Source organism: Mustela nigripes, chromosome 5 (genome assembly GCF_022355385.1).
Source record: "Mustela nigripes isolate SB6536 chromosome 5, MUSNIG.SB6536, whole genome shotgun sequence".
Taxonomy (NCBI): Eukaryota; Metazoa; Chordata; class Mammalia; order Carnivora; family Mustelidae; genus Mustela; species Mustela nigripes.
Window position 1 is genome coordinate 24,906,972 of NC_081561.1, and position 11,969 is coordinate 24,918,940.

Consider the following 11,969-nt stretch of genomic DNA (forward strand, 5'->3'; position numbering starts at 1 on the left):
CTAGGTTATCATTGAAAATAGAAGGAGAGATAAAAAGCTTCCAGGACAAACAAAAACTAGAAGAATTTGTAAACACCAAACCAGCTCTATAGGAAATATTGAAAGGGGTCCTCTAAGAAAAGAGATATCCTAAAAGTAGTAGACCAGAAAAGAACAGAGACAATATACAGTAACAGTCACCTTACAGGGAATACAATGGCACTAAATCCATATCTTTCAATAGCAACTCTGAATGTAAATGGGCTAAATGCCCCAATCAAAAGACATAGGGTATCAGAATGGATTAAAAAAACAAAACCCATCAATATGCTGTCTACAAGAAACCCTTTTTAGATCCAAAGACACCTCCAGATTTAAAGTGAGGGGGTGGGAAACAATTTACCATGCTAATGGACATCAAAAGAAAGCTGGGTGGCAATCCTTTTATCAGGTATATATCCTTTACATATCAGGTAAATTAGATTTTAGGCCAAAGACTATAATAAGAGATGAGGAAGGACATTATATCATACTCAAAGGACCTTTCCAACAAGAAGATCTAACAATTTTAAATATCTATGCCCCTAACATGGGAGCAGCCTACTATATAAACCAATCAATAGCAAAATCAAAAGAAACACATCAACAATAACACAATAATAGTAGGGGACTTTAACACCCCCTTCACTGAAATGGACAGATCATCCAAGCAAAAGATCAACAAGGAAACAAAGGCCTTAAATGACACACTGGACCAGATAGGACATCACAGATATATTCAGAACACTCCATCCCAAAGCAACAGAATACACATTCTTCTCTAGTGCACATGGAACATTCTCTAGAATAGATCACATCCTGGGTCACAAATCAGGTCTCAACTGGTACCAAAAGACTGGGATCATTCCCTGCATATTTTCAGACCACAAAGCTCTTAAGCTAAAACGCAATCATAAGAGGAAAGTTGGAAAGAACCCAAATACATGGAGGCTAAAGAGCATCCTATTAAAGAATGAATGGGTCAACCAGGAAATTAAAGAAGAACTGAAAAAATTTATGGAAACAAATGATAATGAAAACACAATGGTTCAAAATCTGTGGGACACAGCAAAGGTAGTCCTGAGAGGAAAGTATATAGTGATACAAGCCTTTCTCAAGAAACAAGAAAGGTCTCAAATACACAACCAACCCTATACCTAAAGGGGCTATAGAAAGGACAGAAAAAAAAAGCCTAAGCCCAGAAGGAGAAGAGAAATAATAAAGATCAGAGCAGAAATCAATGAAATAGAAACCAAACCAAACCCAAAACAAAACAAAACACAACAACAGTAGAACAAATCAACAAAACTAGGAGCTGGTTCTTTGAAAGAACTAATAAGATTGATATACCCCTGGCCAGACTTATCAAAGAGAAAAGAGAAAGGACCCAAATAAATAAAATCATGAATGAAAGAGAAGAGATCACAACCAACACCAAAGAAATACAAACAACTATAAGAAATATTATGAGCAACAATATGCCAGCAAATTTGACAATCTGGAAGAAATGGATGCATTCCTAGAGACGTATAAACTACCAAAACTGAACCAGGAAGAGATAGAAAACCTGAACAGACCCATAACCAGTAAGGAGATTGAAGCAGTCATCAAAAATCTCCCAACAAACAAGAGCCCAGGGCCAGATGGTTTCCCAGGGGAGTTCTACCAAGCATTTAAAGAAGAATTAACACCTATTCTCCTGAAATGGTTTCAAAAAATAGAAATAGAAGGAAAACTTCCAAACTCATTTTATGAGGCCAGTATTACCTTGATCCTAAAACCAGACAAAGACCCCATCAAAAAAGAGACTTACAGACCAATATCCTTGATGAACACAGAGGTGAAAATTCTCACCAAAATACTAGCCCATAGGATCCAACAGTACATTAAAAAGACTATTCAACACAACCAAGTGGGATTTATTCCAGGGCAACAAGATTGGTTCAATACATGCAAATCAATCAATGTGATACAATACATTAATAAAAGAAACAAGAAGAACCATAAGATACTCTCAATAGATGCTGAAAAAGCATCTGACAAAGTATAGCATCCTTTCTTGATCAAAACTCTTCAAACTGTAGGGATAGAGGATACATACCTCAATATCATCAAACCCATCTATGAAAAACCCACAGTGAATATCATTCCCAACAGAGAAAAGCTGAGAACTTTTCTGCTAAGTCAGGAACACGGCAGGGATGTCCTTTATCACCACTGCTATTCAACATAGTACTAGAAGTCCTAGCCTTAGCAATCAGACAACAAAGAGAAATTAAAGGCATCCAAATCAGCAAATAAGAAGTCAAACTATCACTCTTTGCAGATGATATGATAACTTTATGTGGAAAACCCAAAAGACTCCACTCCAAATCTGCTAGAAGTTATACAGGAATTCAGTAAAGTGTCAGGATATAAAATCAGTGCACAGATATCAGTTGCATTTCTATACACCAACAAAAAGAAGAAAGAGAAATTAAGGAGTCAATCCCATTTACAATTGCAACCAAAACCATAAGGTACCTAGGAATAAACCTAGCCAAAGAGGCAAAGACTCTGTACTTAGAAAACTATAAAATACCCAAAAAAGAAATTGAAGAAGACACAAAGAAATGGAAAAACATTCCATGCCCATGAATTAGAAGAACAAATATTGTGAAAATGCCCATGCTACCTAAAGCAATCTACATGTTTAATGTAATCCCTATCAAAATACCATCAATTTTTTCCAAAGAAATGGAACAAATAATCCTAAAATTTATATGGAACCAGAAAAGACCTTGAATAGCCAGAGGAATATTGAAAAAGAAAGCCAAAGTTGGTGGCATCACAATTCCAGACTTCAAGCTCTATTACAAAGCTGTCATCATCAAGACAGTATGGTACTGGCATAAAAGCAGACATATAGATCAATGGAACAGAATAGAAAGTGCAGAAATAGACCCTCAACTCTATGGTCAACTAATCTTTGACAAAGCAGGAAAGAATGTCCAATGGAAAAAAGACAGTCTCTTCAACAAATGATGTTGGGAAAATCGGACAGCCACATGCCGAGAAACGAAACTAGACCATTTCCTTACACCATACACTAAAATAGACTCAAAATGGATGAAAGACCTCATGTGAGAAAGGAATCCATCAAAATCCTTGAGGAGAACACAAGCAGCAACCTCTTCAACCTCAGCTGCAGCAACTTCTTCCTAGAAACATTGCCAAAGGCGAGGGAAGCAAGGGCAAAAATGAACTATTGGGACTTCATCAAGATCAAAAGCTTTTGCACAACAAAGGAAACAGTTAACAAAACCAAAAGACAGCTGACAGAATGGGAGAAGATATTTGCAAATGACATATAAGATAAAGGGCTAGTATCTAAAATCTATAAAGAACTTATCAAACTCAACACCCAAAGAACAAAGAATCCAATCAGGAAATGGGCAGAGGACATGAACAGACATTTCTGCAAAGAAGACATCCACATGGCCAACAGACACATGAAAAAGTGCTCCACATCACTCGGCATCTGGGAAATACAAATCAAAACCACAATGAGATACCACCTCACACCAGTCAGAATGGCTGAAATTAACAAGTCAGGAAATGACAGATGCTGGCGAGGATGCGGAGAAAGGGGAACCCTCCTACACTGCTGGTGGGAATGCAAGCTGGTGCAGCCACTCTGGAAAACAGCATGGAGGTTCCTCAAAAAGTTGAAAATAGAGCTACCCTATGACCCAGCAATTGCACTACTGGGTATTTACCCTAAAGATACAAATGTAGTGACCCCAAGGGGCACATGCACCTGAATGTTTATAGCAGCAATGTCCACAATAGCCAAACTATGGAAAGAACCTAGATGTCCATCAACAGATGAATGGAATACTATACAGCCATCAAAAGAAATGAAATCTTGCCATTTGCGATGACGTGGCTGGAATTAGAGGGTATTATACTAAACGAAATAAGTCAATCAGAGAAAGATAATTATCATACGATCTCCCTGACATGAGGAATTTTAGAGGCAGAGTGGGGTGTTTGTGGGGTAGGGAAGGAAAAAATGAAACAAGATGGGATCAGAAGGGAGACAAACCATAAGAGACCCACAAAACAAACTGAGGGTTGTGGGGGGAGGGGGTATAGAGAGGGTGGTGGGGGTATGGACATTGGGGAGGGCATGTGCTATGGTGAGTGCTGTGAAGTGTGTAGCCTGATGATTCACAGACCTGTACCCCTAGGGCTACAATGCATTATACGTTAATTTAAAAAAAACTGAAAAATAAAACAAAACAGTGCTCTGTCCACATGAAGAGATCCCCAAATACTTCCAAAATAGAAAAGCAAAGTACCATCATTCTTTTGGAAAGAGGGGGAAATTGGAAGGATCCAGCCCCCACATCTAATCACACTGGCCCCCGTTCACAGAGAACCGAAGCCAAGGAAATGACAAAGCTACTGCAGGAGATGGTACCCAAAGCAGAAAGGGAAGGGTCGAAATTACCTGGCTACGCTGTCCCTCTTCTGCTCTGATCTCCCACGAGTGCGTTTTATTCACTAACATAAACTGCAGACAGGTGGGAAGTTGGTTTGGGAAATGCAGCCTGAGGAGTGGAGCCCTCTTGATATAAAGTAGTGCAGAAGGAGGGGTTGGAAAGATGAGGATCCACGGATAAGTGACGGCCACCTCATGAGAATGTGCATTGGAACAGCAGAGGGTGGAAAGACTGGTGAAATACGACCCAGAAATGCTACAAGGTTCTAGAAAGCTTTGACAGGTTTGTGCGTATGAAATTAAGTTTCTTTTAATCAAATTATCACTTAGAATGGAAACACAAGTTACACTGAGAAAGGTTAACTGCAATTCAAATAAGTGAAACTGAAGAGAAAAAGAAAAAAAATATATCAAGAACTCCCACATATGAAAAAGTCAAGCACATCAACCCAGTCAAATAAATAAGTAAGCCAGAATTCAGGAGACCATTCAAATGTATAAATCCAAACATATGTAGAGATGTTCAACCTCACTGTGACACAAAAATTATAAGTCATTCCTCAATAAACTTTCCACTTGATAGGATAAAAATTTAATGGACAAAAATAACAATAGTTGGAGAGGATTTGAATAAACAGTATCCCTTTATACACAGCCCAAAGAGACCATGATGGTTAATTTCAAGTGTTACTTTGCCTGGATCACAGGGTACCCGGATATTTGGCTAAAGATTGTTTCTAGGTATGTCTGTGAGGGTGTTTTTGGATGAAATTAGCACTTGAATGAGCAGATTCACTAAGGCCTTTTGCCCTTGACAGTGTGGATGAGCACCATTCAAGCCCTTGAGAATCTCAGCAGAACACAAAGACAGAGAAAGAATTCAGCCCCTCCTGCCTGTTGGCTCAAGCTAGAAACATGGATCTTCTTCTGCCTTTGGCACTCCTGGTTCTCAGGCCCTTGGAGTCAGATTGAATTACATGGGGCAGAATGTTGTGGACTGAATGTTTGCAAACCACAAATTCACGTTGAAATCTTGATCTCCAATGTGATGTTACTGGGAAGTGGGTCCTTGGAGAGATGATTATGTTATGAGTTAGTCCCTACTGAATAGGATTAGTGCCCTTTAAGTGAGATCCCAGGGAGCTCTCCTGTCCTTCTGCCCTATGAGGACCCAGGGAGAAGACAGTGGCTTATGAACCAGGAAGCTCTCATTAGACCCTTGATGTCAGACATCCCAGTCTCTAAAACTGAGAAATAAATTTCTGTTTCTAAGCCATCTATGATCATTTGTCCCGGTGGCCCTGTTTTGGAACCTGGACTGGATCCTGATGGAAGAACCAAGCGACACTCGGAGATTTTGGAGGATTAGAAGTTTATTTAACAAGGGCAGGCTCAGAGGAGACTATTTTCCAAAGGTCTGAGTCCTGAGCATTAGCAGGGATGGGAATTTATACCCTTCTACTTCCACATACTTGGCACTTTTGGCGTGTGCAGGAAACAGGGTAGGAAAGAAGAACCTGGAAGGGCTTTGAGACAGGGACTGGTTTGCTGGTTTGGTCGGCCATTGTAGAGTACAGTTTTTCCCTATCATTCCCCTCTTTGATGCCCCTTTAAACACCTAGTTTAGAGGGCATCATTATCATCTATTATGATGGCCCTGCAAGCCTAGTATTTGGACAGTGAGTGGTTTGCCCAGTGACAGTGTTTTCTATGAACTTAGCAATCCATCTTAAGGTTCCTAAGGCTGCCCAATAAGCAATAACAATAACAAGTTTCTGGGAGAAAGTCCAGTCAGACAGGGCAGCAATGTAAAGTCCAACTCCTGAGGTGAGGGTGTTGGTGTCATGGCGACAATAGCCAGGGACCACGGTGAACAGATGTCCATCAGTCAGTGGGGTCTCATCAAAGATGGAGCTGGGGCAGGTCTGTAGGATATGGCTGGGCTTTCCACTGTGTGATTGATCCAGCTGGTGAGGGCCTGAGACACCTAAGACCCCGAAGGCAGTAGGGGTGGTTAGAACAACAGTGTAGGGCCCTGTCCACCATGGTTTGAGGGGTCCATTCTAAAGCTTCTCGGGAGATGCACCTTCAAGTTTTTCCAGGGCTTGGAGGTGTTGGGACACTTCTCTGTTTCCAATCTGTTCACGGTCTCCTCTAAGCCTACTTACTGGGGGGGGGGGTTGCCTGCCATAGAGTCTTTGAGGTGAATTATAGCTGCGGCAATCTTTTACATCCAGTTGGCTAGAATAAACAGTACCAATGACCCCCAACTTTATGCTCTATATAAGTGCGACATTCAGGTCCAGGCATAAGGGTGGCTGGATTTAAAGTCTGACAGGTTTTAGGGATTATTTCCGGCATATCTATCACTGTAGCCTGGTATTTAATAAGTTGACATCCATTGACAGCCTTTGGTTTCTAAGAAACTTTGGACCTGATGTGAAGTCATTACAGTCAAGGGCTGTCCAATAAGGAACTTTGGGGCTCTTTTTACCAGGAGCACTGTTGTATGGTTAGAAAGCCTTTGTTTATAATTGTATCCCAATAGAGGTGGCTTCTAGGATAAATATAACTCAAAAATACCATTAAGATCTTTGTTTGAGGTATTAACATTCTAATTACAAAAGATCAGTGGTAAGTGGGAGAAAACTTGTCTCAGGAGGTAAGGTTACCCCAAGTGCATTACTCAACCAAGCATAAAGAAAGGGGTATTATCCTTTATCTCCACAAGTCCATAGTTAACCCTATGGAGTAGGGTATGCTCTGGCTTTTAGGGAATGATTTCATGATCCCAGTCACACAGAATTGGTCAAGGTGATAACTTACACAATTGTTGGGGAATCAGTCCCATTTTCCAGTTGTTTAATCATGTGCCATGGGGTCCTGTTATTATTATCCCCACAGAATAATAAGCAAGAAGATTGTTTATGTATGAGTTACGCTGGTAATTTCTCTGAAGTTTACCTCAAGTTGTCTAGCTGAGGTAAACAACAAACATTTAGAGACAATCAAATCTAGAATTCAACATTCACAAGTGTGGGTATTATTTAAACAATTTTTCTCTCTAAAATAACCTTCATTTCCAGAGATAGCCAAATCAAGACTAATTTACTTGAGACACAAATCCAGTCTAACCAGCTTCACCTAATTATTTACATAAGCTCAGCAAGAACAGTGAGTGATCATATAGATCTTTTAGAATCTGCTTTGCTGGAACTTTATAAGGAATCTCTAGGTTGAACGTTTAGTAGCCTCTCCAGGCCAGAAGCCAAGCCATGTCCCAAGCCATGTACTTCCCATCAGACATGCCTGCAATAACTCTTAAGATTTGGGCAAATTCCTCTTCATGAGGTCCCCAAATACCCTGAGGTTCCTGTACCTGCCAGGAAGTGACATTCTTTACTCACCTGGTGAGGCTGCTGGGAACTCTGTAAGCAAGGTATCAGGCCAACAGTTCCAAGGGGCTTTATGACTCCAGTTTCACAAAGTCAACCTTAGCTCCTTAAAGCTGTCTGGTCATATCTGAATCTATGCATGTCTTTCTCCAATATGACGTTCCAGTCAAAGTCTTGGTAAAATAACCCATGTTTCCAATGTCCTGTTGCAAGAAGAACAGATTCTTACTGAACTTATGAAAATGACTACGATTTCCATGGAAGAAGGAATACTTACTGAGACCTTTTTCAGGGTTTCAGAGGGTTCAGATAGAGAGAAAAGTTGAATGCTTTAATTTGCTTACAAATGATTATTTTATCATGTTTCTGTAGGTCATAGAAATCTTACATTTCCTTAATCAGGAAGAGTGAACATTAAGGAACCAGCAATGTTTTTCAAACAAGGATCACAAAACTGTAATCATCTTTTTAGTTCATTTAGTCCCATGTTACTGATTCTTGTTCAGTGTGAATGCAGCTTCTTAGTTCTGGAAGTTCTTACTCATTTCAGTTTTAGGATTTTTTTTTTAAAGATTATTTATTTATTTATTTGACAGAGAGATGACAAGCAGGCAGAGAGGCAGGCAGAGAGAGGGGAGGAAGCAGGCTCCCCGCTGAGCAGAGAGCCCGATGTGGGGTTCGATCCCAGGACCCCGGGATCATGACCTGAGCCGAAGGCAGCAGCCCAACCCACTGAGCCACCCAGGCACCCCAATTTTAGGATTTTTAATATACTTAATACCTGTATCTGTCCTAAAAGTTCTTTATATGAATCTCTTTGAAGGTATAACTCACTTTACAAGACAGTTAAAATAATTATAAATGACAAGCTCAGAAAAGACATGGTTAATGATCTGATAGGAGAGTTCACTATGATATGATTAGACAAGGAAACTCAGGTATTCTGTGATACATAACACTTCAACAGCCAGAACCAGAACATTAAATACCAAACAAGCAAGCATAATTAGTCAACAAGACTTTGTTAATGACTTATATGTTAGCGAAGTTTGTTAAAACTTAGAAAGTTTTAAAGCGCATGCCTACATAGCATTAGGGATGTTAAAGACCTGATAAATTCAAGACACAGAAACTGGTTTTTCTAAAGAGGCAGAGAGAAAACAACTATTTGCATTTTCTTATCAAGAGCAGACCAACAATTGAGAATACTTTGTCTTTTTGAAAAGAGAGAAAACCAACTTTCTACACCAGTGTCTTTTTAAAATTCATTTCAATCTTAGTCCATCCTGACCACACCTAAAATTCATTTCCAAAGATATCTCATCACAAACCTTCTACAACTTTCCTTTGTATTCAGGTTTTGTCCCAAGCCATTTCTTTCCAAACAACTATCTCATTTAGGACAAAATTACCTTCTCTTACCTTTAACAAAATGCATGCCCATTCCTTATCTTTCTTACGTGTCTCCTACTTTTCCACATACAGGGTTGATTCCCTTATTTCCATCAGGCTTAGTTACAGTTAGCAGAATTTTGCCCTCTTTAGAAACCTTAATCTCTGGTGAAGACTAAGGAGTAACCAATTGTGAACTGTTACACCAGAATTCTTAAATGGCAAATCTATGAATGAGTAAAGCACAAAAAATGTTTACCAACAGATTTAAATATCCTTAGTTCTTTGCAGTAAGCCAAAAGGACAAATCTATGTCCAGTAATCAATGCTTTAGCACTTTATCCCATTTGGAAAAGACTTAGATGTCCAACAAATTTAATTCCATTTGTCATCCAACCAAAACTTTAACGTTGAACAATTACCCATGAAATTACCCAACAATTACCACTTTAACAATTACCCATGAAAACTTTAATGAGACAATTGACCATTTTAGTCATCTTTTTACTAACAACCCAACAGAGGTAACATGAGGTTATTTGACCTTCAGTAAACCTTGACAGAATAAAAGTTTCATGTTTACCACTTATAATTTAAAAGACACATATGGGGGCACCTGGGTGGCTCAGTGGGTTAAGCCTCTGCCTTTGGCTTAGGTCGTGATCTCAGGGTCCTGGGATTGAGCCCCACATCTGGCTCTCTGCTCAGCATGGAGCCCTCTCTGCCTGCCCTATCCCTACTTTTGATTTCTCTCTGTCAAATAAATAAATAAAATCTTAAAAAAAAAAGACATATCTGTCTGAATTAAACCAACAAACTTAGTTTAAGTGTTGAATTATGTTCCACCAGGATCTTCCCTATGGTCAATTTTCACCTGAGACACGTGGGGAAATCTGGAGGGGGTGGTGTTAGGTCCTGGGGGTGCTCTTCTTGCTCCCTGACAGTGAAGGGAGGAGTCGTGGTGCTTCAGGCACTGAGCATGGTCTTAAAAGCCATTAATGCAGGCCACACCCAAGGTAGTGCAGAAACAGGAAAACGGGGATGGGGAGGCAGAAGAGACAAAGTGCTGCCAGAGGACAGAGAAAAGTTTCTGGGTTCAGGAGACCATCAGTTCCAGAGGAGCAGATGCCATGTTTTCCTGCCAACAAGGGGGTGGGGGGATAGACAATCCATATTGGGCCAGAGAGGACAGGGAATTTCCCCGAAACAAAGGAGTTTTGGCCGCTGCTTGGAAATATTCCTTAAAGTTCCCATCCTGAAGGACATGTGGGATCGTGACCTGAGTAGAAGGCACATACTTTGCCAACTGAGCCACCCAGGTGTGCCCCCCCCCCCGCCACTTTCTCTTAAAGGTAGATATGAGAGCTCCTGTTATTTTACATCCTGTTTGTCTGGATCCAGTTTCCTGTGGGCTGTCAGAGCTGCTAAATCCGGTATCTCCCCACACATGCTACTTACAAGAGGCAGGAACACTGTCTTCCTGCAGCTCAGCTTTAGGCTCTGGGTCAAAGGAGGACTGTGGTCCCCACACTTTCCGATGGGTTCATCTTTGTCCAGAGCTCATCCGCCGTCCCTGATGGTCCCGGGCAGGGCCTTCCTGATAGATTTTGCTTCCTTACTGGCTTTGGGTTCTTTTACTAGGGTTACAGATGTCCTACTTTGGTCCTTCCTATTAGCACAGAATCAGACCTATGGGAGCAGAGTTTGGGCTATCTGAAGCCAAGAATCAATATATGGAAATTGGTCAGGGTGTCTGGGAATCCTGGCCATAATTCTGTAAATGACCTGGACACTGGGTAGATCTTAGGGCACCCTTGGAGGGCCAGTTTGACCCCAAAGGTGGTCCATTCCAATTCACATAAGGTGCCTTATGTGAATTTTCCAGATGTTTTGATCCCATAGTCTCCTGAGAATTGCTTCTTAAAATTTTGAGTGTTCAGTCTAAGAACTTTCGTTTTGAAGAGCCTCCACGATGATGAGCAGGGAGGCTCCCTCGGCCACCCTGTGCGTTCCCTCCCTGTGTCACTGGCATGAAGACTAATGAAGGGTGGGTGTCCCTCCGAAGGGGAGACCACTCAGATGCCCCCCAGTCTGCCATCCCAGAGGATACCTGGGTGCCTCTTAGCCTTAGCGAGTCTGTATGAACTCCAGACTGGCACTCCAAAGGGGCTCGCCTTAGACGCTATGAGGTCACCACGGAAGCAGGTTAGGGCCACTCGGGCTCTGCAGGCTTCTGGGGACCCTAAGGGTGCCCGCCGGTGGAGCCACAGAATCAGTCCGCCCGACAAGCCAGGTCAGACTGCTCATTCCCTCACGCATTCACACCGAAGTTATTACAGTTCCTCCCCCCAGGAGGCCCGGACCAGTGGAACTCCTTCCGGAAATTCCTTCCCATCCCCCTTGCGGGCGAGGTGTTCCTGACCTGAAGGACCCGCCCCCAGGGAGGCCCCACCTGTGAGACCTCTGAGAGGTCCCTGGGAGGTGGTCTGTCTCCCCTTCCACCCTCGGGGGTGGGCCTGCTGGGTCCTGGGGCCCCAGGCCTCACCGGAATCCGACGTCGCGACCAGGTCCTCACCTGCCAAGTCTCCTTCGAGTCCGCGTGGGAACAGCCTGCCCGCCGGAGGCGCCCAGGCGGGAAACTGCCGGAAATGAGCCAGGGCGCGGGAAACTGCCGGAAA

General features: G+C 41.9%; 1 long non-coding RNA gene across 1 annotated transcript; it reads right to left on the bottom strand.

The window, feature by feature from the left end:
• Positions 1-5,881: 5,881 nt before the first annotated feature.
• On the bottom strand, positions 5,882-11,955 carry LOC132017722 (uncharacterized). The gene is made up of 3 exons (XR_009404383.1): positions 11,867-11,955; positions 7,912-8,102; positions 5,882-6,491 (listed from the first exon to the last, which is right to left on the bottom strand). It is a non-coding gene; the product is annotated as an uncharacterized LOC132017722 (long non-coding RNA).
• Positions 11,956-11,969: the final 14 nt, after the last annotated feature.